A 26,999-nucleotide genomic window follows, 5' to 3' on the forward strand; every position below is an offset into this window, starting at 1 on the left:
ATTATTGTTGCTGATCTTCACCTAAGCATTGGTTTTGCCTCTTTTCATAAAAGGTGTCTGTCTGTCTATCTATCTATCTATCTATCTATCTATCTATCTATCTATCTATCTATCTATCTATCTATCTATTTGGGTTTTTAAAGCTGTTCTTTGGATGTTTGCTGCCTTTTATTCTGTTGTCTGTCAAGATGATCACAGACTGCTTCAATAATGTTGAGCTCCGGGCTCTGAGGAGGCTGATCCATGACTGATGGTGTTCAGTTGTTTGTTTTTCTATCCAGGTCTGATTTTACAGATTTTACATTCTTACTAGATGGTATTACATAGCGGATCAAAATCGGACTGTACTTTTCTACGAAATGCAGCCCCAAACCATGACAGAGTCTCCATCGTGTTTTACAGATGGTTGTAGACACCCATTCACTGACAATGATCAGACCTGTTGCCACTGACTTTCAGTCCAGTTCTTGTGTAATTTGGCATAACACAGCCTTTTCTCCCTGTTTCCTTTTCTTAAGAATCACTTATTGAAAGCCACGCTTCCACTGAGACCATTTGTGATGAAGCTTCAGTGAACAGTAGATCAGCTGCGTCAGGTCTTTGCTAGATTTTTTTCCTATTTCATAAGGAGATGACTTCCAAATACTGTTCATCTGCGGTGGATTGTTTTTTAGGCTTTCCACTGGTCCTTTTGTCCTCCTCTTGTCCTGTTTCCTCAACTTTTATTTATTTGTGACCGGCAGCATGTTAATTGTAAAGATACAATGTACAATGTAATACATGTAAATTGCCTAAAGATACACTTTAAAATTAGATCTTTGCTAAGTTGTCTATTATGTGTAGACACAACACTTGCTCATCTCTTGGTTTAGGTGCCCTTTTTATCCTTGAGTGAGTCTTAGGTCATTGTTAGAGCTTAACAAAAAAATTAAACAAAAACAAAAAAACAACTACAAGAAAGTCTGGCTCTTTGGAAGAAACAAGGGGTCGATCAAGACTTTTGTACTGTAAAAATTCTTCATATAATGATAAACAAATGCTTTGATCGCAAGTAAGTGTTGTATGAGGGTAAGATGCTTTGTACATGACTTTTATACATCATAAAACTGAAAAAACTTATACAAAACCAAACCTAGAGGTTTTACTGATCAGCAGTGATGTTCTTCTGTGGTTAGTAAGCAGAACTTTTCCTCTGTTTTACTGGTTACTATGATTTGGATCATTCTCATGTTTAGATCAGTGTACAGCTCTGAGTCGCCCCTGGATTTAATTAGAGGCAGCCAACTGGGGGTGTGAGCTCCTTCAAAACAGCCCCCAGACCCAGAGGAGGGAGCCTGTTTATAAGCAGTTAAGTAACTTTGATGTCTTGTGTAACTCAGAGGTTCAAAGGATGGGAGCAGTGATCTGGAGCCCCCACTCCTGCAGCCCCCTCCCAAAGGTCACCCAGATTGAACCAGATCACAGCACTCCAGCTACAGTGAATGAGGAGGAAACAGAGCAGAGGGAGACCTAATTAAATCATTCATTTATTCATATAAAAAAGAATGATGAATTAATTTATTAAGTGAAAGAATTACCTAAACCTTCCTTGACCTGTGTGAAAAAAATAAGAGCTGCAATCAAATGTTTGTGATAACTGCTAATGAGTCATTCACATCAAGTATTTTCACCACATTGAGGGGTTTTCCAACATAGACTTTTTAAGGTACCAACTTTTACTAGGTCACTCGCAACCCCCTTTTTTTTTTAGCCATTCAGAGGTGGGTTTATCCGGTCATTAAGTGATGACATGACGAATCCTACTTCCGGGCCTAAAGTAGTCTGCGTTTAATATGGCTTTTGTGTTGTTAACATTGTTAATGTTGTGTATTTTCTTCTATTTAACCTCAAAAAGCTCCTAAAAAAGCTTCTAAAACAGTCAGTGATCACTGTTGATCTCCCTCGGCTTTTATTACCGCTAATCATTTATTTAAGCTCAGTTTTTAAAACCTTAGGATGTAACTACAGCCCAGCCCATGCAGCAGTATATGAATGACTAACCTCGTATTGTGGATGGATTATCTCAGTTGTTCTCCTGGCTGAAGTTTGGTCTTTTAACAGCATCCTGCCATGCGATTACATTTGTTCCTGACCACTCATGTTAACTTTAATCGAGTGGAAAAAAAGTTAGCTTGTTTATATCATGCTAACATAGCTGTGTCGCTAGCGGTCACGTAGCACATCATTATATACCAGCAAGCCCAACTTCAGTAACCCTACAAACGTCACTGCTGTTTAGTTTTCTGTCTTCATTTATGTTGGAAGTGATAACAGAGCTGTACGTTTTAATTAGTTTCCAAAACCCCGCAGTCAGGACATGCTATATTGTATTTAGATAGAAGCTAGTGAGCTAACTTCCTGCTAACTTCTAACTCCGTTAAATGTCATAAATTCCGTTTTCATGGATGCCTGGATGTTAAACTCAATTGTTACACCTGGTATTAAAGATGAAAGACTTTAGACAGTTTTTCAACTCTCAGTAATGCCATAGTGATCGTTTGATATATGGACCTGCAGCGGAGTTTAGGCCCAGACACAGCTAGTGACGTCAGACTTAACGACCGGATTGTTGTGTTTCTGATCATTGTCCTCTTGAGGGGGCATGAACTGATGGCCAGACACTTTCCTTCAGGAGTTTCTGGTAGAGAGCAGAATGATTCAATCAATTATAGCAAGTCTTTCAGGTCCTAAAGCAGCAAAGCATCCCTAGACCATTGCACTACCACCACCATGTTTTACTGTTCTTATGGTGTTTTTTTTTTTTTTTTTATGAAATACTGTGCTGAGCTTTATGCAGATGTAATGGGACTCACCTTCCAAAAATAAACTTTTGTCTCATTAGTCCACAGAATATTTTCCCAGAAGTCTTGGGGATCATCAAGATGCATTTAGTCAGCACTGGTTTTCTCCTTGACCCATGGAGGCTATTTTTCATGACCTCTAACCCTAACTGAGACAAGTGAGGCATGCAGTCCTTTAAATGTTGTTCTGGGTTCTTCTGTGACCTCCTGGATGAGTCATCAACATGTTTTGGAGTTATTTTGGTAGGCTGGTCACTCCTAGGAAGGTTCACCACTGTTCCAAGTTTTCTACGTTTGTGGTGATGGCTCACTGTGTTTCACTGGAATCCCAAAGCCTTATAAACAACTTTGTTCCCATTTCCAGATGGACAGATATCAATGATTTTGTTTCTTAGCTGTTCTTGAGTTTCTTTAGATTGTGGTATGATGTGTTGCTTTTTGAGGTTTTTTAGCCTGCTTCATTTTGTCTAACAGGCTTGATTTCAATTCAATTAAATTTTATTTATATAGTGCCAAATCACAACAACAATCGCCTCAAGGCGCTTTATATTGTACAGTAGATTGTACAATAATATATTCAGAGAAAACCCAACAATCATATGACCCTCTATGAGCAAGCACTTTGGCGACAGTGGGAAGGAAAAACTCCCTTTTAACAGGAAGAAACCTCCGGCAGAACCAGGCTCAGGGAGGAGCGGCCATCTGCTACGACTGGTTGGGGTGAGAGAAGGAAAACTGGATAAAAGACATGCTGTGGAAGAGAGACAGAGATTAATAACAGATATGATTCAATGCAGAGAGGTCTATTAACACATAGTGAGTGAGAAAGGTGACTGGAAAGGAAAAACTTAATGCATCATGGAAATCCCCCGGCAGCCTACATCTATTGCAGCATAACTAAGGGAGCATTCAGGGTCACCTAGCAAAAAGGAAAGTTTTAAGCCTAATCTTAAAAGCAGAGATAGTGTCTGTCTCCCAAATCCAAAACGGAAGCTGGTTCCACAGAAGAGGGGTCTGAAAACTGAAGGCTCTCCTTCCCATTCTACTTTTAAATACTCTAGGAACAACAAGTAAGCCAGCAGTGAGATAGCGAAGTGCTATTTAAGTGACTTCTTAATTTAACAGGTCTGGCAGTAATCACACCTGAGTGTGGCTACTGAAACTGAAATCAACTTTTCAAATAAATAAATGGTGAATCACAGTTCATTCATGATTTAACAAGAAGAGGACAATTACTTTTTCCACACAGCTCCAGGTTGCTTTGGATAGCCCTTTCCCTTAATAAATGAAATCATCGTTTAAAAACTGCATTTTGTATTTACTCTGGTTATCTCTGTCTAATATTAAATTTTTTTTGATGATCTGAAACGTGACAAATATAAAAAAAACAAGTAATCAGGAATGGGGCAAATACGTTTCTATATTGTAGCCATAGGCTTAGACCTGGGAATGGTCATCACGACCATTAACAACAAAAATGATAATTCTAATATTAATTGTCATATAAATAGAATAGAATAGAATAGAATTCAACTTTATTGTCATTGCACATGCACAGGTACAGGGCAACGAAATGCAGTTTGCATCCATCCAGAAGTGCTTTAGTGATATAGATATATTACAATATATATTAGCAATAATATAGATATTTGAGTATATTACAGAAATGGGTCTATTATGGTATGTTATAATGTACACGGTATGAAGTATGTTGTGAATATTCTATAACTATAAGTATGTACAGGCTGTAGTGAGTACAAACTATGTACAGGCTATGAACAGGATATAAATATGAAAAACTATACAGAATATGAAATAAATAACTTTACAGAATCTGAGATATACAGCTATACAGAAATGGGAACTATGCAAGTTGTAAACAGTTGTAGGATTAAAGATTATCGAATGTACAAATAATAAGGACAAGATGACAAGACAAAGAAAAGAAAAACGAGGTGAAGTTAATCTGATGGGTTATCTAGAGTGTCTCACATTCACCAGGGGCCCAGCTCCGTTAGGCACAGGAAAAGGTCATAAAAGGAAGAACTACTGCTTGAGCCTTACAGGACACCCCCCACCCCAGGAAGGTAGGCACATCACGCACGTCACATGTGTATCTATGTTTTCTCCGGACCTATGCATGTTGCATTGGCTCTAAAGTTGCTAAAATCGGGTTTAAGGCCATAATATAAATGCTTTCACAAACCCTTCTTTGAAGCCTTGTCAAAATAAAAATAATAACGTAATACTAAAAGTACTGCAGAGAGGGAGAAATAAACTCCAGGGGCATATGTTTGGAATATTTCGAAATAAAATCCCAATCAACTACTATCTTTAATTTCTACTTTAAAAAACAAAAAACAAACTCATTTGTCTCCATAAATAAATGTCTCTATAATTGTTTCCATAAATTTGTCAGTTATTTTTGTGATTTTCAAAAAAAAAAAAGTGGAATTTTAACATTTAACACGAATCAATTCGTAAGACTTGATCCGCCATTGGTTGCATTTATAAAAATTAACCTACTTTATTTATTTTTCACATGGACGTATATCTCACGTAAGCGCGCACAGGAGCAAACAAAAACGTGCCATCATCAAGTTGCGACAGCCCTTCTCTCCAGTCGGTGGAGAGCCAGGAGAGGAGCAGACCTGGCCCCTGTTGAGGAGCTTGCGGACGGCAAGTCTTTTACTACTGACGCGCTGTATGGGCTCCGTGGGTTTCTTCTGCCTCTTGTAATGATCGTAAATCACCGTGTAAGAGCACAGAGTCAGCGGGTCGAGCAGTGCACTGGTCAGTTTGGCAGAGCAGCTAGCGTTAGCAGTGTTTGACTAGCCAGTTAACAGTATACGAACTTGGCTTGTGGAGGCTAGTTAGCAGGTCGTGCTAGCGTGCTAGCCTCGGTTGGTCAGGTGCAGTGACTGCTGCTGCTGCTGCTGGGAGACCCAAGAAGGAGCGTTTACCTCCAAGCGTTAGCTTCTTCAAGCCTCAAAGGATACCTCGCTGTGGATACCCGACCGGGAGGAAGCGCTGGAAAGTCCTGCTACTTGTGTCCATCGCCACATTTCCCAGGTAAATAAAAACAATGCGAATTACAAAGTACAGCACCGCAGCTCGGGGATATTGCAGCGGTGGACCGGTGGGGAAAAGGGCCTAGCATTAGCCTGCTAACGCAGTCGCTAGCTATTAGCAGTGCTAACGTTAGCCAGCTTGTGTTGATGTGGAGCTTGGTAGCGCTCAGCGTTGAAGTTTAAGTTAGCAGATTTAGCTGAATGTGCTGCACGGGACGAAGTTTGTTGCCTACTTCGGCTGCCTCTCCGGCCAGCGCTGGGCTTTTTAAACAAACTGAGTCAACAGCTGCAGAGTGCGAGGACTTTAATGCCCGTGCACGCATTAACCCGATAACCGTGGGTCTTTAACTTGACTTTAACTCAGTCAGTCTACATCTTTAAAAAGTCACTGATTTGCCTCGAAGTTTTGAGGTAATGTACAGCATACAACTTTCTGTTCTTAAACCCTCGATCAGAAAAAGGAAACGTCCTAAAGAAAGCAATGTACTGGGAAGAAGCCACAGGAAGAGCATGATGATGTCTGTGTGCAGAGCAAACGATGAATCTAAAGTATGGACGTCAGGATGGTCAAATTATAGATTGCAAACCTGTATGAACAGTTTGAGACATGCCATGAAACACATAGCTGCACAGACTCCACTCCTCCTGGGCAGCTGCCAGGCAGCTTAAACACACCAGAGGCAACTTTGCCTCACTATTCACATATAAAGGAGAAAGGAAAGGAGCACAAAAGCACGAAGTGTAGTAGAAAAATGCTGTTTAGTATGGCAGCTTCTATTTCTTCATCTGTTCAAGGGTTTCTGTTTAAAAAAAAATGTTTATAGCGCCACTGCAAAGGTCACTTCTGTTAATTTTATAAAGTTATCCAAATCCAGACTTTATCTTGGGGAACAGAGGACTGAATTCATGGGATGTTGACAACTGAGAGATTTAAGACTTTTAAGGTTATTGTGGCTGTGCTCTGATTTCTTGCAAATCACAGGACTTGAAATTGTTTTGTCACAGGAGGCAGCTTTAGTTAAACCAACACTGAGCTGACAGCTTGATGCACAGTCCACATCCCTTATTCAGTTAGTCGCCTAACATGCTGTAAATGCAGCCTAATGCAACAGTCTTGCAAGCCTTTATGAATATTATGTTCCTCTTTTGTCCAGACATTTTTAGAAAGTTGTTGATCTAAAACTGTATGGACATTTCTTTTTACTGGTGCCTTAATGTTTACTCTCCTGTGGTGGACAGGCTTGTCTTTGTGTCCCTGACATCCAATTGTTTCAGTTCTAACAGTCGCAACAGCAGAGTACAAACCAGCCCAACAATACGTATTATTTTCAGTTCTTCATTATGCTTGTGAGACCTTAGCTTGTGTTTCATCGTGTAAGCCTTAATTACATTGTTTTTACCATAGTTTTTTTGTTTTGTATAGTTGATTAAATGCAATGTAACTCGAGTCAAACATGAACCCAGATTTCTACTCCGCTGTGTAAAACTGGAGTGCATCAAGTTTAAACTCAAACTTGACCACAACCCCTCATATGCAACGATAGCCAAACCCAAATGGGTGTGCATTCATTACATATTTCTCTTAAACAACAGAAGTGCAGTACTGAAGCGCACCATTAAACGGTTTCAGATTCAATTCTCTCTTATTTAACCATGCTGCATCTTTCTCTTGTGCTGTTTTGTCAGTTTGGATCAAATTGTGCAGCTCATGTTAATTTCAGTTTGGGAGGGAGTCGTGAGGTCAGGTCAGATGACCAACTTTGGTTAAGATGCACAGATGTCAGCCAGTCCATTTGAATGAATCTTCTGTCACTTCCCTTCTATATTTGTTACGCTGCTATTCTAAGAGTGATGCTTTGCACACACATACTTGTGTAATCTGTGCAGTATAAAGCACCACATTGATTACAAAAGTGCAGCAGCACTGTTGCATATCTTTTGCCATATTGAGTTTGACTGTAGAAGTGTGGACACACTGCTGATAGGATATCATTCAGTTGCCAAATTACATAATTTACAGCTTTCTTTAAAAAAAAAAAAAAAGTAGATACAACATTTCTCTGGAAGAGTGTCAACAAAAGCTGAGCACCAGAAGCTTCATAAAGGGAGCATTTATTTCAGTGCTGTTGTATTGATTGCTGGTTAAAAATGTGCTTTGGGTTGCACATAACAGATGAAACGGTCCGATCAGCCAGCAGCTGGAAATCTGCCTCTGTTTGATCAAAAATTGATGATGTTCTTTTTCTCAGCACTGGTGTTGATTAATCATTAGAAATGGAAGGATAAAATGGGTCTCATTTGTTAGTACTGGCTTAACTTGGTGTCATATTGAAGTTTCCTTTAAGTGCCTGCAAACATTTATTGTATAGAGGACGAAGGCTTTCTGAACCCATAGTATTACTAATTATGATCAGACTGCAAATAGCCTGTATTGTCATTATGAACAAATCTGGATGTTATTTTCTTGATTAGCCAATCTGTTTCTGAGAATTGCTCTTGCTGTGTCCTGTTGTCCGATCAACTGTCCAAAACACAAAGATAAGGTCATTTACTGTTGCATAATCCTGAAGAGGGGGGAAAAAATCCAACCCCAAACCCAGCAAATCCTCATATTTAGAAGATGAAGCCAACCAATGTTTAACACTTGAGTTTGTAAAATGACTGACAGTTAATAGATCTCCCTAAATAGTAGGGGGGGGGGCTCAATGCAGCATAGTATAGCGATATTTTTTTGTGCCGATATAGTATCAATACAAGAACACCAAATATCGATATTTTATTAAATAAATTAAAATAATCTGGGAATCTCCTGCACCAGCATCCTGAAATAAGGTTATCAGAACAAATTTACATTTAATAAACCATCCAACACTAGATGCATTTAGCTTGACAAAGTTATTTCCTAATTCCGAGCAAGCTCAGTCACACTAGTAGGAATAGGACAGGACGGCAACCTCCTTACATTTACCAGAAGAAGTGGTGGGTCTGGCGACTGTATTGAATTTTTCACATTCTGCAAGTGATGGCAATTTGTGGTAACTAAATGGTTGCCCACGCCTTCAGGGTTTGCACATTCAAAGCCACTTTTGATCGTAAGGGGATTGCACAGGTCAGCAAACAGTTGCAGTCTGACTTGGACTGACTGTACTCACTCTGAGAGATGTTGAAGGTTTGCAAATAATTACTATCTGACTTATAAATGCAGACAGATTGCAAGCACGTTGCCTTTAATCTGAGTCTTTGTCAATGAGCACAACTTGAAGAGACTTGATTTGACTGGCTGCCAGCTGGTTGTATTCTGGCTTTATTCCTGTAGAACAGTTGCAGAATGCAGATGTGATAGTTGGATTTCTGTCTATGTAGACAGCAACAGATATGTGGTTTTTCAACAGCCCCTATTCAGTCTCAGACTGACTCCGTCTTATGGCAACATTTATAGCAGGTTTTAGTGACAGGGTTGATTTTTGCAGCAAAAAAAAAAAATGAAGTGGGATAACTATGTTTTGATAAAACAGATATTGCCTAAGTTTAACATAATTAGCAGTTTGAAAAAGGTGATAAATTGCAGTTTGTTATTGTGCACTGCAAAAAGTTAATTGCAATAAAACGCTAACGTGATCATTTCTGTCAGGTGAGCAGTCACTGCAGTTTAAAATTATTTTCAACACCTATGACATGTACAACCACTTTACTCGATGCTGTGTGCCTGATCATACCAGTGTGTGATGCTCTGCATTCTCATGTGATGAATGTTCAGATTTTTCCAAGATTATTTCAGATTTTTATGGCTTTTTCTGCAGCGCGTCTCTCTGCCGTCTGTAAAAAGCCAGGCGGCGGAGCAGATGAATAGAAATGGCAGATGTAGTTGTTTTGAGAAGACCGTTTTAATTTGGTCTTTTACTGCGTTGAACAGGTTGTTGTTTGGCAGCACTTCTGAAACTGTGTTGGAAGAGGCTGTTTTAATATGTACAAACTAAGCTGCTCTCTGGGGTTTGTTTTTCAGAGCCAGCCCATTATGTACCCCCTTTGAAAATGGTTGCAACAAGAACATTATTAACATTATTAAACCCTTCAGTTAAATGTATGCTGGGTTTTTTTTTGTTTTTTTTTTTTGGGGGGGGGGTACTCTGTTTTCTCCTCTCTCCTCCAGCAGGGCAGTGTAATCTGATGAAGATCAGAGAATTCACATTCAAGGATAGGCTGAAAGTGTTTAAGACAAGAACTGCATATTTTCAATTTACTTTTACACAAAAATATGGATTAGTATTGATAGGATAGGATTTTAGTTATTCCATTATTGTGTCCAAAGTAGGGCTGCCACAAACGATTATTTTGATAGTCGACTAGTCACCGATTATTTTTGCGATTAGTCGACTAATCAGATCATGCATCCATTGGATGTAAAACGTATAGCTTATTGCACCAGCATGCATCTGCTCTTATATAACTATCATTAGCTTACAGCTTTAAGTGTTTAAGGTATGTGCTAACTAAAAATAAAGATAAGATGATAGTTTATTGAATTTAAATGAAATTTGCAGATTGTTTCGGTGAAGTTTAATAAACTCGGTCTCGTTTGCTCCTTGCTATCTAAAATATAACAGGACACCGGAGTATATTCTCGAGCATCTCACACTTCTGATAATCAGTTGTCTGCTTGACATTTATTCAGCTGTGTAAAAACTATAACTTTAATCTCAGCCAAACCGATTTACTCAGGAACAAATAAAATACTGAAAAAAGCCAAACAATAACATTTTTAAGTTATCTAAGTGACTTATATATCATGTTTAACCTGAGTAGCGAAAGACGGCGGTGGGTTTGAAAACGATTTGCCGGGAGTCCGGTGTTCTCACCGGTTCTTAGTGTGCCTTCATCCCCAGCTAGCTATCGAGCTGGTGGGTAACAGACGTCTCCGAAAACGTCGGAGTGCTTTTGAAAGTATGTGGTGTCCTGATAAACTGAGCAGATATTTGAGGTTTACACAGCTACATTCTCGCCTGAAAATATGTTAAACGTTTATTTTGTGACCCAGAAAGAATAGTAAGAGTAATATTAAAACTAACTAGCTGCCGCCATTGTTGGAAACTGAGCAGGTGCTCTTGGGGGGCCGCGATGGGCCGCGCTATGAATTCTGGGACACAGCTTCTTCTTCTTCGGGGTTTAACGGCAGCTGGCATCCTTGTACATGCAGTGCTGCCATCTTCTGTTTCAGTCCGTTATTACACTGTTAAATCCTACTACTTATTCCTGCGTCTGTTGGGATCTTACAAAGCTTCAAATGACGCATCGACTATTAAATTAGTCGTCGACGATTTTGATAGTCGACGTAATCGTGACTAGTCGACAAATCGTGGCAGCCCTAGTCCAAAGGTCAAATTCTTTATCTTTGTTTTGATTCCTGTTTTTCTTGTGTTTGGGGAGAGGGAGAGATGCAAGCAATCTTCCCACCTGCCTTCACTGCCAACTTTGTTTCCCCCCTCTGTGCATCTCTCTCTCTTCTCCCCCCCCCCCCTCTCAGATTTGGTTGTCGGTGTGTGTCAGAGAGCTGCTACTGCCCTGGTCAGGACTAGCAACTTTTCTGCCACCACCAGCGGCAGAGCTTCTAGCTTTAAACAAGATTCAAGGTTGTTGAAGAGAGAGGGGGGCGAGACAAAAGTTTAGCTTCTTTAAAACTAGAAATCTGTAACCTGGTATGAGTACAGGGTAAATGAGAGAAACAAGGTAAAGCCTCTCATACTGCAGTAAAATGAAACTGGTACACAAAATTACTTGGAAGTTTAGTTTGGGGATTGCTGCAAGCCCTTAAAGATTATGACAGGGTATCCTGGACGTTGTTTGCGTAAAGCTTCACATTCCCACACTCCTTACTGTTGCTGTGTTACTGACATCAGGGCTTTCCTAATACTGTTCTCATGGACAGTGAGATTTCCTGTCTTTGAAACTTGTGTTGGCAAAGCATGAAGATAGTGGACATTGTTTAGGTTGCATATGGGGAGACTGACCTTAGTAAATCCACACTCAGTCTGAAATCTAACTGAGGAAAACACATGCATATTTTGTAACCAGTGAGTGAATCTGTCTGCTGTCCATATGCTGGCTATTCCTAACAAAGCTACTACTCAGGGTTGCTTGTCTAGTTTTAAGACTCCTTACATATGGAGAGAGATAGTACAAGTCAGTTACTCTGTGGGGGTTATGTTTTCAAGTGGTAAACGGATGTTCAAGCCACTGTTTATGTTTGGAGGAAAGCTTAAAAGTGGGAAGTGTTGCTTGAATCTTTGAGTTGTCTAATATACCAAATTGAGAGGGTAATGGGATTTCTACAGATGGACAGCTTTGGAGCAGAGGGGACAGATGGTTGAAAGACATTAGGTTTAAATGGTGCAATCCACAGAGGAAAACGGGAAAGGGGTGACAGCAGCAAATGCATAGCGAGGTGCTGTGTAGTTTGCATACTTAAAGACCTATTCAGCTGTGTATGTAAACTGGGAAATGAGGAGGGAAATGAAGCTGTCTTCATAAGCATGGGAAGGACATTAAAGGGGCTTTTCCGTGGGGAGTTCCAAGAGGATCTCCAGTCTCAAGGAAATCTCTTGAAGAGTAACTTAAAGTCATCAAGTGGTCCTTTGTGGCAACAAAGTACAGCAACATAAAGAAAAAAGGGCACAATTATTGTTATTAGGGTCAGACATTACAACACACATTAGAGCCTTTATCTCCACTGCTGCCTCTCCTCAGCTTGAGAACCTGCAATTCTTTGTAATGATGGCTTACCTTGTTTTAAAATTAGCATTGTTGTTGGGGGCGTTACTGGGAGTTGTGAGTAGACATGAAACCAGAAAAGTAAAATAGCTGTTATTGAGTTATTTCTGGTGATTTTAATTCTGTGGCCTGATATGAAGAATTCTGTATATGTGTCTGCTGCCTGGGCTAGGCCTTTCCTGATGCAGCTGCAGTTAGTCACATCGACACATTAGAGGAGTGGTTCTTAAACAGTGGGTGACTCCCACAGGTGGAGTATAGGGGTGGGGTGGGGACAATGACGACAAAGGGTTTTATTAAGAATTTGCTTACACAAGTGAAAGTTACCTGGTTTGATGTATATGTATGTGTGTATATATGATACGATCATTATAGTAATATGACCATGATGTCAATGCCACGACATCCCCGCATGATATCTATGAAACCTATCTAATTCACAGCTTCAGGCCTTCCCTAGCTATCTTATCTTACGCTATCAGACGCACATTTTCTTTTCCTCCTATACTCATGAAGAATGTAATATTTATAATATTTGAATTCTTTCTCAGCTTATTGCATACCTCCATCATCTGTAACTTTGTCGTTAGCAGTGTGATACCATCCTCTGTTTTGTGCCTTTTAAAAATGCTCTCTTCTAAATGCTTGCTTTATCAGTTTGAGTTACTCTGAGGATTTACTGGAGCCTTAAGAGCAAAGTATGGGTTTATTCTGTGCTTGTAAACGGCCCGTTTGCTCAGTATCTGTGAGGCGCAAGGAGTATGTTAATAATTCAGTGCTGTGCCATGTAGCTCTGAGCTGGGTAATGAACATGGGGAGAAATCTCCCAGGCATTTTGCTTTGATGTGGGCTGTGTTTTGAACACTAGGTGACACAGTGCAGGGACAGAAGAAAGTGGCAGTCTGGGACAAAAGTCAAGAGTGGATATATTAGGGTCCAAAATTATACTGCAGCAGAGCGTATTGTCAACAGCCAAAGATATGAAAGTACAAATAACATCTCTTTGTCTTTGTCCTCTGAGAAGGAATACTTTATTTCTTCTTTGAAGTGTTGATCAGGCACAACTCGAACAGTGAGCTGCTATCACACCCCATTGATGGCTACGTACTAAATATCTATGTACTGGTTACGTGCTGGAGCTGAAACTAGAGGAGCAAGTTTTACATAAACACAAATGAGCACTTTTCACACATGCACTATACCCCCTTAAACGTTTTGATGAAAGTGCATGTGAAAAGGAAAAAAGTGTTAGAGGCAGCCAGATCAGACTTTGCCAGCACCCTGGAACAAAGTGCACGTGTATGCTTGTGCACAGGTGAGAATTTACAGCAGTATCTCTTCACGAGCTTTTTGAAAGTGAGAGTCGCTCAGATTTACATAATTGTAACAGTTGTAACTTTGCAGATTTGTTATAATCTTAAAAATTATTTCCACATCAATAATATATATATATTTTTTTTCATTGACGTGGCATGTGTACGTCACTTCAGGCACACAAGACGCCACATAGTCACAGTTTATAAGTCCCTATTGAAGACCTGAACTTTCAATAAGTAACTTTTACTAAATGTGGATCTATAATGCCTCACTACACATAGAAGTAGTTTTCATAATCAGAGTTACTAGCGAAACATAGAGCCTCCATGGTATGAAAAGTCTGCTACAATGCAGTTTCTGCCAGGAAACTTTTTCAGTTCAGCTCATTTATATAGGACCAAATCACATCAACAGATGCCTCATGATTTTTTTTTATTTTTTTATTTTTTTATACTAAAAGGTAAAGACCCTACAATCAAACAATCAATCCCCTGTGAGCAAGGACTTTATGATAGTGGGAAGGAAAAGCTCCCTTTTTAAAAGGAAGAAATCTCCAGAAGAACCAGGCTCATGGAGGGGTAGATGAACAGGAGACTAGACTAAGGGAGAGACAAGATACAAATATAATGACATGCTGCAATGGTATATCCTCCTGAGAACCAGCCTTTTCATTTGTGACCTGTGCAATGGACATTTTTGGATGTTTTTTGGTTTATATATTTTGACTTATTTGAACTACCCTAATAAGTCTTGTTGTGGTAAATAGAGAACATCCTTTCCATTGATATCTCATGCGTTTGGGTGGCCTCTTTTAGCTCCAAAGTGGAAGGAAATCAAAAAGTTAAATCGGAAGAATCTCTTTTCCTCAGTTCTCAGGATATAAATGTATGATGAATGAAAAGAGGTGAGTGGAATAGTAGTGCTTAGTGCGTCACATGAAATCCTGCAGTCTGTAGCAGCATAATTAAGGGATAGTTCAGGGTCACCTAAATGAGCATCAACTATAGTCTTTATCAAAGAGGAAAGTTTTGAAATTAAAGAGGGTATAAATCCAAACTGGGAGCTGTTTCCTGAGGTGAAGGGCCTGAAGGCTCTGCCACCCATTCTACTTTTAGAAACCACAAGTAAGCCTGAAGTATGAGAGTGAAGTGCTCTGTTAGGGTAATATGATATTATAAGAACTCTAGGATATATTAACCCTGGCAACACTGGGGAAATGGGGAAAGATGCTAATTAGTAGACATACGTGGATGGCTGTCATTTGACCAGATAAAATGGTTTTAGTGTTGTGTATAGTTATTTATTTATTTTTTTTTAAATATTTGTTTTTCATTTGAAAAATATGGGGAAAATATTCATGGCAGCATGCTAATAATAAACATTAGCTTACTTGGCTGTTGAACCTTTTTGTTTCTATTGTGTCTAAACCTCCCACTATGCTTGAGCCTGTTATGGGAGTCAACTAAAGTTAGGCAGGCTGCTGGGGCTGGAATATACAGCCTAAACCCTGTAATGGATCATACAGCACTTGTATTGTCAAATTTCACTCATACCACACATTGATTTGGGTACTGCAGCTTGTTCTGCCAATATTGTGGGTCTGCTGTCGGACTGACAGAATGCCGTCACTTTGACAGATTGATAAAGCCACCGATGTTCCTGTGTCTTCATACGTTTAAAAGGGACAAAAGTGATTTGAGCCGTCTAGCCTTTCTTTTGTAATTTCCCATCACAAAATGCCTTCAGGCTGTGGGTCATTTTGTTCAGTCCTTTTCCATCTCACCTTAACACAATTGCATCTCTTCACTGCCTCCCACAACCCATTTCCTCTCAAATGCCCACCGGTCCTTCTCTGAGACTGCAGCAGAGGTGCAGCACAAAACCTGTTTGAAAGGCCTCTCTGCTGTTGGCATGGAAACGTCTGCCTTTGTGAATGGAGGCTTCCCTTACATGCCTGGTCAGAGGTCTCCCGATGTCTCATGGTCCAAGAGGACCTGGCCAGACCTCTGTGCCACATCACCAAGCCTGTGTTGAAGTCATGAAGTCAGGCACTTCTGCTCACATAGTTTGTAGTTGTGTCTGTTCCTTGTTCACATTGTGTTACTGCAAGTCTCTACTTGACTTACATGAACTAGAGTGCTCTCAATCATGTCCTGCTGTAGTAACTGAAAAATAAAATTTAGAGAACTTTACAATTAAAATTTGGGAGGGAGTAGTTTGTGCAAAGTCCTGGATTTGTTTGAACTAGTTTCACAGCACTTCACTTTGGAACGGGTTCAGAAATCTGGTTAAACTTCTGTGATTAGTGCCTCTCTGCTAATATTTATAAAATGTAGCGTGAAAAGAATATTTTATCTTCCTGCTCAGAGACTGAAGTTCATTGGTTAGAGCTATTGGTTAATTAATTGAGCATCTATCCCTCAGCAAAATGAGCATTTTACACATTATTGAAATAGGATAATATCCTGAGCATCACAGCTGGGTTTTTGTTTTTAAATATATAATACAGTATTTTAAAGATTAATTGGTCATACTGAGTAATTTGTTTGTGTAACAGTCATACAGTTTGGCAGGATTCCCTGTAGGTTAATGACCTATTAGTTAAAAGGTAGATATACTGACCTTTTTATTACAATTGTTTTGACGTTCTAGACAAAAATGAAATGTTTCAGACATTGAGCATCCTCATATTGCCGTAGGCCTACAACTGTTGAATAGCTACTGTTTCATAATAAGCTGGCATTTCATCAGCCCGAAAAGAGGTCAGAATGAATAAACTCGACAAAGGAATGCAGGTTGTGTCTAAATTAGTCCATGATTAGATGTCATGAAAGAAAATCAACAGGTCTCTATTCCCTGTGGACCACAACAGAGAAGCCTTGACCTAATTATTCATTTTCTTTTTCCTAACAAAAGAGCTGAGTTTATTGCAGAATCCTGCGCTTGTCTTTTGCTGCTGTCTTCACTTGGCACAGACCTCACATCTTGCAGTTTCCCACATTGGCTGAGAACAGTAAATCTTAGTTTCGCCATAAATGTGGTGTTTATTGTTGGCATTTCCATATGATGTGGGTTCTACATGACACCAATACAACATAACAATCTGCAGTTTTAAGTTATTTTGTGTGTGATTTCAATACATTTAATCAAAGTTGTTTCTTTTTCCATGGCAGTGTGTGACACAGAAATTGCCTTAAAACTCTGCAGTGAAATTCAGAGTTATGCAGATTACAGTTCTCTGGCCCACATTTTCCTCCTCATGGATGAATTATTTACTGTTTATCAAAAAAGTAGGTGTGGAGTGTGTAGCTGCTTAAGCTCTGGTCACACTTACTGTAGCTGTGTAATACTTTAACAGTGCGAATTTTTTCTTCTTCTTTACACATATTTTAAGAATACATATTGTAACATTGCCCAAGGTTCACATCTCATGATAGTCGTGAGTGGCACTGTCGTTGCAGCTGTTAGTGTTCAAGCTCTTGTATGTGTTTGTGTTGAATGTGAAGTAAGGCTGTTTTTCTGTTCTACTAGATATTTAATTTACTTTCAGTATTTGGTACGAGTGGTTACATTTATTTTACTTTGATGCAAGTTTGAGGCACTCTAGGAATGTGTTGCATTGTCATGGTAGGATATCCTCCCTCAGACTTGACCTGGGTTGCTTTCCACCAGGGACGCAGGCAGCTGGCAGCTCAGTTAAAGTGCCTTTAAGTCTATTAGAGAGGATAATCCTTGAGAGAGAGTTTCAGTGAACAGAGGGAACAGGCAGAACAGTCAGTCGATTCACTTTCCTTGCCATCCAGCTCATCCCATGTACTTCCCCTCTCCAACCTTGCAGCCAATCGTTCAACACATGGCCACCATATGCTTTCTTCATTACTCGCCAAAGGAAACACGGCTGCCCCAAACAGGACCTTGAAAAAGGAGAGGAAAAATAATCATGTGAATTTCCTTTGCTCTGCTTCAGAAATAACAGTGTAAATAGTCTCTGAGGTGCATGTAGTACATCACAAGTTAAACTGTTTGTGCATCTGATGTTTTCTGTACCTCACTTTGTTGGTTTCTATACCCCCCCCCCTTCCAGCCTCCTGCCTTCCACCTTCACTGTCCCTGGCGCAGTCGGTGGTTCAGCAACACTTCAAAGGAGGAAGGTCTGTGGCGCTGCAGATAACACATTGTACCCTCTGCCCCTCAAGCACAGGCAAGCTTTTCCAGAGCTACTACGCAATCCATTGACTGACAGATTTTCTTTTCTTTAGAAAACTGTTGTTCTTTACTTCTTTACTGACTTTTGTTTTTTTTTTCCTCCTCTCCAGTATGAATGATTTAAATTTTTAACTGTTGTGCAGAGTATAAGGTTTAAATGCCCACTTCTATTTGAAATGCATTGTTGGCTTGAAACATATTCATGCAGTGATGAAACTTTAAAAGGAGAAGATATGTTGTTAATATAGAGGAGTTGTAGTCCAATATATTCCTGTAAATGTGCTAGACTATTGACGGTGTTTGGACAATTTGGCCAGTGCTGATAGCACTTTATATATATTTTTTTAAATTTTTTCCCCTTATTTTTGTTCTGGGGAGGGGAAAGGAGTTGGTTTTTTTTTTTTTTTTTTTTTTTTTTTTTCTCCTCCTCTTTTTCTCAGTTCATCAGTGTCACCGAATAAACAAAAATTAAACTGGAGTTAACAGGGACATAATGGCTTTCATTATCTCAGCACCCCTGAGTTGGACCCACTGGGGTGAATGTGCCAGTGAATGTGCATGAGACATGTTGGCATGTGTTCTTCTGCTAGATTAGGGAGTACAATAAGAAAAACTAGGTATCCATGGTGGTAGCAGTTGTCTGTGTTTCCCAGGGACTGTAATCCTGGCCGTATTAGCCGATAGGTAAATGGCAGGTGAATATCTGGTCATATGTGCACTTATGTAATGGGGTTAGTAAGTGTAACATGGTTTTGAATACTTTGAGAGATTGTTTTGCTGTTGACACCTGTATTTAAATAATGAATTTTGTTCACCCTTGGCCCACAGTCAAGTGTTTTTTTTTTTTTTTTTTTTTTTTTTTTTTTTTTTTTTTCCTGAGAAAGAAACTGACAAATCCAACCAAATCTTTTTATACTGAAACATGACCACTGTATTATAAGCCACCCTACGAAACTATTTTAGCATTCCTTTATGGCTTTGAGTAGTTTTCAGTATCTGTTCATCTCCAGGTCATTTTCTTATCCATTTATTGCAAATATAGGAAAAAAGCAAATATGTGGACTACCGTTACCAAAAGCCCAGTCTTTACACGTTTTCTTTGTTTGAAAGCTATTCGTTAATAACGAAACGGCCTCACAAAATTATCACAGCTGTATTTCTCATTTCTGTTGATTAATTGACCTGTCAATTAACTACTTGTTGCAACAGTTCAACGTATGATTCAGTGGTTGACATTTGTTTTTTCTTTCCCTTTTCTCTGATACATATATTTTTTTTTTCCCCCTGATTTTTATTTTTTTTTTATTTTTACATTTGTCTCTTTTGGGCTGAGCTGTGTAAATGCTATATAATAGTTTTAAAATTAGCTACAGGGGTTAAAGTAAAGGTATACTTTAGTGGGGACTGGAAGTTTGTCTACCTGAAAATACTGGTTTGCATAATCATCCTGAGCATCTGTGGTGTTGAATTTATTTATAGAGTAGGAGGAGTTTATATTTATGTAAATATTCTTTCTTTGTGTTCTATTTATATAAATACTTTGGGCTCCACCAGCAGCATCACGGACAGATGCACACGGGCTTCCAGCTAATCACCTGTTACAGGTAGAGTACAAAAGCCAGCTAGTTGCTTTCAGTACTTGTGGGTGTACCGCTTGACGTCAATTAATTAGATTGTAGCTCTTTAAATTAAACTCCCATCTCATCTTTCCTTAAAGTGATTGCTAGTCAAGCTCACAGTTAAAATAGGTGAGGAGTGAGGGATGGTGTTTTAGACACTTCACTTCATTTAACTACTGTGGCATCCCATTCTACGTATTTATTAGGGGTGCAACAATACTCGTATCGATATTGAACCGTTCGATACGGTGCTTTCGGTTCGGTACGCATATGTATCGAACAATACAAAATTTGTAATTTATTTTATCAACTTTCCTTCTGACGATGCTGTCTGTGTTGAGTGCTCAGTGGATCTGCACTCGACAATGCAGCCTAGGCGGAGTAGTTGAACGCAGATTAACTGAGCGCAGGGCAAGCTAGCGAGACAGAAGTTAAGTTCCCCTTGCAACATGGCAAATTGAACCTCCCCCACCCTCATTCAGATCTGGCGTTTGGAACTATTTTGGTTTTCATGTGACGTATGACCCTGAAGGTAAGCGCATCATGGACTAAAGTAAAACAGTATGTCGGATGTGCCACGCAATGCTCAATTACATTGGTGGGAACTAGTGTGTTAGCGCAGTTAGCTTGTTAACGTGTTGGCCGCCCAGCCCCACACATGGGGCGATCCGCGGTAGCTCGTTAACGGAGATTTGCCGTGTTGTGGCGTTAAGGTCATTTCAACAAGATTAACGCTGACAGCACTAGTGGGAACACAACGAATATGACTGCACATTTACTCCGACATCATCCTAGTGCAAAGACAAGTGGAAGCAGACAAAAACAACAAGCACGCATGCTACAAACTTTACCCGAGTCATTTAGACAGCCGTTAGCACATGATTCTCCTTATGGGGACCTGACATGTTTAATATGCTGCTGGGAATATAGCCCATAAGAAGCGTATAGTATAGCTTTTATTTTTGGAAATAGCCATTTCTCTGTAATAAACTCTCTTTTCCAAAGATGAGTGATTCCTCAATCAGATTTTTTTTTATTATTATTATTTTTTTTTTATAACTTTGTTGTTTCAGCAACATTAAATTTAAAAACTGTACTTTTGAGTTAAAATATATATTTATAATTTTAATAAATGACAAATTAAAAAGGCATGAACATTTTTTTTTTTTTTTTTTTTTTGTATCGAAAAAATATCAAACCGTGACACCAAAGTATCGAACCGAACCGTGAATTTTGTGTATCGTTGCACCCCTAATATTTAAAGCGCCGCACATATAAGAATATGGTTGACCACTCAGTGTTAGTGTATGCTAATACTTAGTCATGGCATCTGTTGGCCTATCAATGTTTCCATGGTAGCGGCTCAGTGCTGTTAAGGTTTCTCATGATTTCCTCTGGGATGAAACACCTCTCACTCCAAGAACATCTCTGTCAGCTTGTTGATTGCTCTGATACACACGGCCTTTGCAGATACAAGACTGTTATACAAGCATGCATTTATGTAATCAGGAGCCAGATGAAATCCTACCAAATATATGAAAAGCATGTAACATTATGGCACTGGTGGGGAGAAGGATGGAGAGAGGAATACATTTAAATTCTAGTCTAACCTCTAATGAGATCTACTGTAAATTAAAGGTTGTATCTGCATTCACAGCAAAAGGGGCAGGTGGTGCAGGGAAATAGCGGCTGCTGCTGTTGTAACATTTTACTCTAGCATATGCTTTTTGGTTCCATGAAAATTGATCATCCTCTAAATTCATCCTTTAAATTATACGATGATAACCACAGGAATAACTTGTTAACCTGCCAGTTCTCTCACTGACATTTACATGCTTGCTGTTTGTAAGTTTAAATGATTGCTCATTATTTTTAGCTATTGGAAGGTCATTTACACTTAAGTGTTTACAATACAGCTGAACTACCATTTTTAGGTCAATGTAACACTGTGCTGTGGATCGAAATTGACCAAAATTCACTTAAGAAAAAAAAAAAGTGGTCTTTCCAAGTTTTACCTAGGATCATTTCTTTTCTGTCTAGTTTGTTGGTGGATGACTTTTATCTACAGGGTAACAGGTGGAGCGAAGTATCCAAAAATTACTCAAGAGTAGCATTACTTTAAAATATTTTTACTCAAGTAAAAGTGAAAAGTAGTCGTCCAAAAAGTTACTCAAGTAGGAGTAAAAAAGTAGTTGGTGAAAAAACTACTCAAGTAGCGAGTGATTATTTGTAATGTCTGATTTTTATTTTTTTTTAAATAAATGCTATTAGACAAATAAATAAATATACAAATTGTAGTATTTTGAAAAAAGGCAAGGCAAGTTTATTTATATAGCACAATTCAACAACAAGGTGGTTCAAAGTGCTGTACAGAGACACTAAAAAAAACAAATAAAAAGCATGATTTAAAATGAAAAAAAAGAAAAAGAAAGGAACAGTAGATAAAATCAATAGTTTTGAGAGTTTGTTCCAGATATAAGGAGCATAAAAGCTGAATGCATCTTCTCCATGTCTGGTTCTGACTCTGGGAACTGATAAAAAACCGGATCCAGGTGACCTGAGGGATCTGGAAGGTTCATACTGGGTCAGGAGGTCACTGATGTATTTTGGTCCTAAACCATTCAGAGCTTTATAGACCAAAAAGAACATATGTAAAAACATCAAAAAATTAAGGCACAACAATTCTAATTTCCAGATTAAGTTTTTCACAACAAAGCTTTTTTAACCAATACATACAGTAAATAATATAAATAAATATATGAACAGTGCAAACCATTTCCAGTGACAAGATATACTGTATACTTCATTTTACTCTAAATGGTACAGCAGCCTCAGAGAAAACATTAGAACGACACAACTTCAACATATGTATATACAAGGCAGCTCACTTTTACCATAAATTGTGTGGTTGTGCATCTTTTTCTGTATATTTAGCAAAAATGTGCCATTTCTTCACTCAGTAAAATGATGGTTAAGCTTCAGCAGCAGTTTGCTCTAAAGGTTCTTGCTGTGAAGCTGTAACTGTTTAGCAGTGAACAAGGAGTCCTGCCTGACTAAAGAGTCCTTCACAAGCTCTAGACGCAGGAAGAACTGTATTGATTTTGATTGACAGCTTCTTGATGTGAGGAAAGCTATGCAATAGATCCACACCTCCAGCAATTGGACATGAAAGGTAGCTCTCCAGCTCCAATGCTTCTGGCTTTCCTGACCCCATGGATCTAAAGAAGTCATCTTGATCAGATAGCTGGCCTCATCCAGCTCTGTGCCTAGTTGGCGTCTGATGAAGTTCAGACCTGTGGAAAGATGTATGGTTTTCAAAAGAATTAGGTCTGGGCATCATAGTGCTGTATAGACTGCCAAGCTGCAGATGTTTGGCATGAAAATTTGATCACACTGGAGATGTTTTTACTAACTCTTATTGGAAAAACAAAATCTTATCATTCATATCCCACGCAAACTGTTTGCAATGAATTCCAGATTAAGTTTAAAATAAGAACTTATGTTCTTATTTCTATTGCACATACGTTCTATTGCAGTGCTAGCCAATAGATCCTCCTCGCACTGTTTGGCTGTTATTCCGGGGAAAGACGAGAAAGACGGTGATGAAAGCCGTGACTGGAGCTGCAATGTAGCCACTAATCTCTGCATGGTTGTCCTGAGAACGCAAACACCTCAGTCTGCATGGCTGCCAAAAGATGAAACCCTGTCCCTTCCAACCACAAGGGAAGGGAGACGGATGAAGCTAGCCTCCTAACGCAGGCTGTTTAGACTAAACAAACCGCTGTTTCACATAATAAACCTTGTCAACCGCAGTATTGCCTTCCGATTTAACAGTTAAAGCAGTAGAGATGAGCTGTGTTTACATGTGCGTGGAACTCTAGCTTCATTAACCAGGCTAGCTGTTAGCTTATAGCTCACGCTAGCTAACCAGCAAGAGGTTAAAAGGACAGCCAAAGCTGCGGACACAACACCTACAAACTTGTCTCACTACAATGTAGTGCCGAAAATATGATGTGATTCTAGTTTAATCAAACTGGGGGCAGGAGGAAAACCGCTCCAATCCTCGACGCCCAGTGTCCTAAAACTATTAAACGTGTCTTCACCGCAACACACCAGAATAAAATCATTAGGTCATTAGCAAGACGCTGTAGTACTTGACTGCATGCTGAGGTGGCAGTTCAGCCATTTAATTCATGTTGGACTATGGACATATCAAAAAGTTGACCCTCAAGGAATTGAGCTTGACATAGCTGCTGTAACATAGACTGACATCCATCTAAACACAGCTAAAAAGAAATTTCGAGTAAACTTGCCGCAACATGTTTTCCTCAGGTTAGTTGAGTTTTTTCATACTGAAATGTCAGTTTGGTGTCCTCATACTGAAGACACCACATGATATATCTGTTCTTTTGTACTGCTTTTAAGCGAAACATGCTTTGTATATGAGGCCAAGGGTGTTCATCCTGTTCAATTCTAGGAGAGATAGTTGCCTCTACCATGTTTTCCTGTTTCTTCCTTCCATGTGTCCACTAGTTTGAAAGGCTTGGGCCGCTCTGCCCGCCGTGGTTCATAACTGGTCATGTGATCACATGGCTACATCTGATTGGTGAAAGAGTAACAGGAAACTCCACTGGCGGCATGATCTATTATTAGTAGCATTATCTAATGAGTGAAATTAATTATTTTAAAAAAGTAACGATTCGAATATTACGAAGTAAAAGTACCGTTTGTTCTTCACAAATATACTCGAGTACAAGTAAAAAGTATGGTGCAATAAAGGTACTTTAAAAGTACTTTTTTGAAGAGGAAAAAAAAAAAACTTAAGTAAATGTAACGGAGTAAATGTAACTCATTACTACCCACCTCTGTACAGGGTGAATAGTGATGTAATGCACCTTGGAATGACACAAGCTGTATTCCATTCACTTTTGTGATTATTATTATTATTATATATTTTTTTTTTCTCTCACAACTGATGGGGTATTGGCACCACCCCTCAGTAAAGAGGTGACATAGGATTTTTAAATTGATAACAAGAGTACCTGGTATATCTATTAAAAAAAGATGTGTTCAAATTTCAGCGACCTGTATCTTGAGGTCAGAAGTCAAGTTTTTGCAAAATTAAAAAATGCGATGACTGAAGAAGAAAGTCACCTAGGATTCTCAAATTACCATACGTGTGTCTACTAGGAGGCTGAGTGGTAGCACTGGCGACAGCCATTATTTTTTCTTTTCTTTTTTTTACCCGTAAATGTTGAACTGGAGGATGAAAATGGTGTTTCCTCCTATAATGGTAATCTAGCGAATCTAGTTAGGGAATTGTGTCCTATTCATGTCTGAATATGCTCTTGATACTCAATGGAAAGGTTGTAGCATTGCATATGTTCTCTCTCTCTCTTGGTTTATGGTTGTGCCCATGAGTATTTGCGGTGAAGAACTAAGAGTAGCCCACAGACCAGTTGTACCACATGCTCTGGGCACTGTGTGTTTCTGAGCTATTAGTGAAACTTGAAGAAAAGTGAAGTCAAACGGGAAACTGAGACTCTTCACCTTCAAAGTAGTTGGTGTTTGCAGACAAATCAGCATCTTCCATGTAAACTGTCAACCAAAGCAAATGCAAGGTGGTTTGTGGTGCAGCACCCTTATTGTGATTTCATCCATTGATTGAAAGAAACAACCAGCAACTGCTCACCAACCAGTTACAGAACATGGTCCCCACTGGTTGCCATATGATTGCTGACCAGTCTCTAGGTCTGTGTGACTGAAACCAGCATTCCTGAGTGAATCAGCAACTTCTCTGCTGCCTGCCAGATTTAGACGCACAGCTCCTGGTTGGTTTTGTCCAGTGTGCTCTGTGCCATCTTAAAAGTGGCATTCGTACACTGACTTTAATTGTTCAAATTACAAATGAAGCTATTGCACTCGTCCTAATGGATGTTTTTATTTAATTTTATACTTGAGTAAACATTTCTTCTTGACAGCATGGAGTGCTTTTAGTGCTTTAACTGTTACAGAAAGATCTATGGCCACTTTCTGGCCAATTTCTCTGCAGCACTGGCAAGATACTAAACTGTAATTCCAAAATCGAGGTTCATACAGACTCATCTATCTTTGTTATAGCATTAATCAGCTCTGCATCAACTGTCAGGTCAGACATATGTGATCTTACCCACTCATTAGTTCTGCTTTTTCCAGCATCTGCTCTGAATGGGGTTTCTTTGTGTGGGGAAAACTACAGACAATTAGAGTCATAAGCCAAGTCATGATTGGGATGTTCAGGTCTCAGCTACTTGGTGTAGAGAGCTCCTAGAGTTGAAGGAAAAAACTATTGCTGTTGGAGGTGGGGTCAGATAGGAAATGAGGCTGCATTCCAGCCATGATTTATGAAGTGTCTTTATTCTCTTTGTACTAGTGGCTACTTTGCAGCTGCTCCAGATGCTGTCACTGACTTCAGTAGAGCTGTATCCATCTCAGCTTACATGTTCAAAGCCAGTCATATGTTGCCACATAACCAAAGCCAATGTGGTTTGAGGAAGTAAATGTGGCAAAGTTAAAGATCCTCCCGTAGGTTTGACTTTTTTCCTTTTTATTTTAACCTCCTTCCTTTTTGCTTTTCACTAAGACATCATCTGTGGTTTCCATTCACTAAATAAATATCCCAAATGAAGCTCTGGTGTAGACCACAAAACTTGGAACTGAAACTAAATGCAGAACAACTACACAATGATTCACGTCTTAAGCCTGGACCAGTATGACTAGATTAGACCCGTTTTATTAATAATCTCTGTGCGTCTGTAGCACGCTGCTGTGTGAGAACATGTTAATCACACTAGGCTCAAAGTTCACAACAGGAATTAAAGACTTTCCTTCAACACCTGTCAGTGCACTGAAGACTTTGTACAGTATCAGTAAATGAAATCGATTGGAGTGGAAGGAGTTGCATTAAGTTTGCAGTATGAAGTTGGATTTGCCAGTAGTTACATGCAGGTAATGGTGGTTGATTTCTGTAAGTTATATTAAGATTTTAAAGGTGGAGCAGTGATTGTTCATTAAATTTCCTTGCTTGGTCTCAACAGTGTTTCATAATGAAGTCAAGAGTTCAGACTGTCATAAGTGCCCATCCTGACAAACTAAGCCTCCTTTCCCCCCCACTTTGGCTGTTTTTAATTTACTTTTTTTTT

General features: G+C 39.2%; 1 protein-coding gene across 4 annotated transcripts in view; it reads left to right on the forward strand.

The window, feature by feature from the left end:
* The first annotated feature begins 5,445 nt into the window (after positions 1 to 5,445).
* Positions 5,446 to 26,999, forward strand: part of fbxw7 (F-box and WD repeat domain containing 7) — a 129,531-nt gene continuing 107,977 nt past the window's right edge. For 2 of the 4 annotated variants that reach the window (XM_040023833.1, XM_040023834.1), the window contains exon 1: positions 5,446 to 5,912. The gene's annotated coding sequence lies outside the window, so the exon portion shown is untranslated. Of the gene's footprint in view, positions 5,913 to 18,077; positions 18,195 to 26,999 lie in introns of all 4 variants that reach the window. The other 2 variants (XM_040023831.1, XM_040023832.1) reach the window with 2 other exon arrangements.

The sequence above is a fragment of the Simochromis diagramma genome, unplaced genomic scaffold, assembly GCF_900408965.1.
Source record: "Simochromis diagramma unplaced genomic scaffold, fSimDia1.1 OVJJ01000302.1, whole genome shotgun sequence".
NCBI classification, from domain to species: domain Eukaryota; kingdom Metazoa; phylum Chordata; class Actinopteri; order Cichliformes; family Cichlidae; genus Simochromis; species Simochromis diagramma.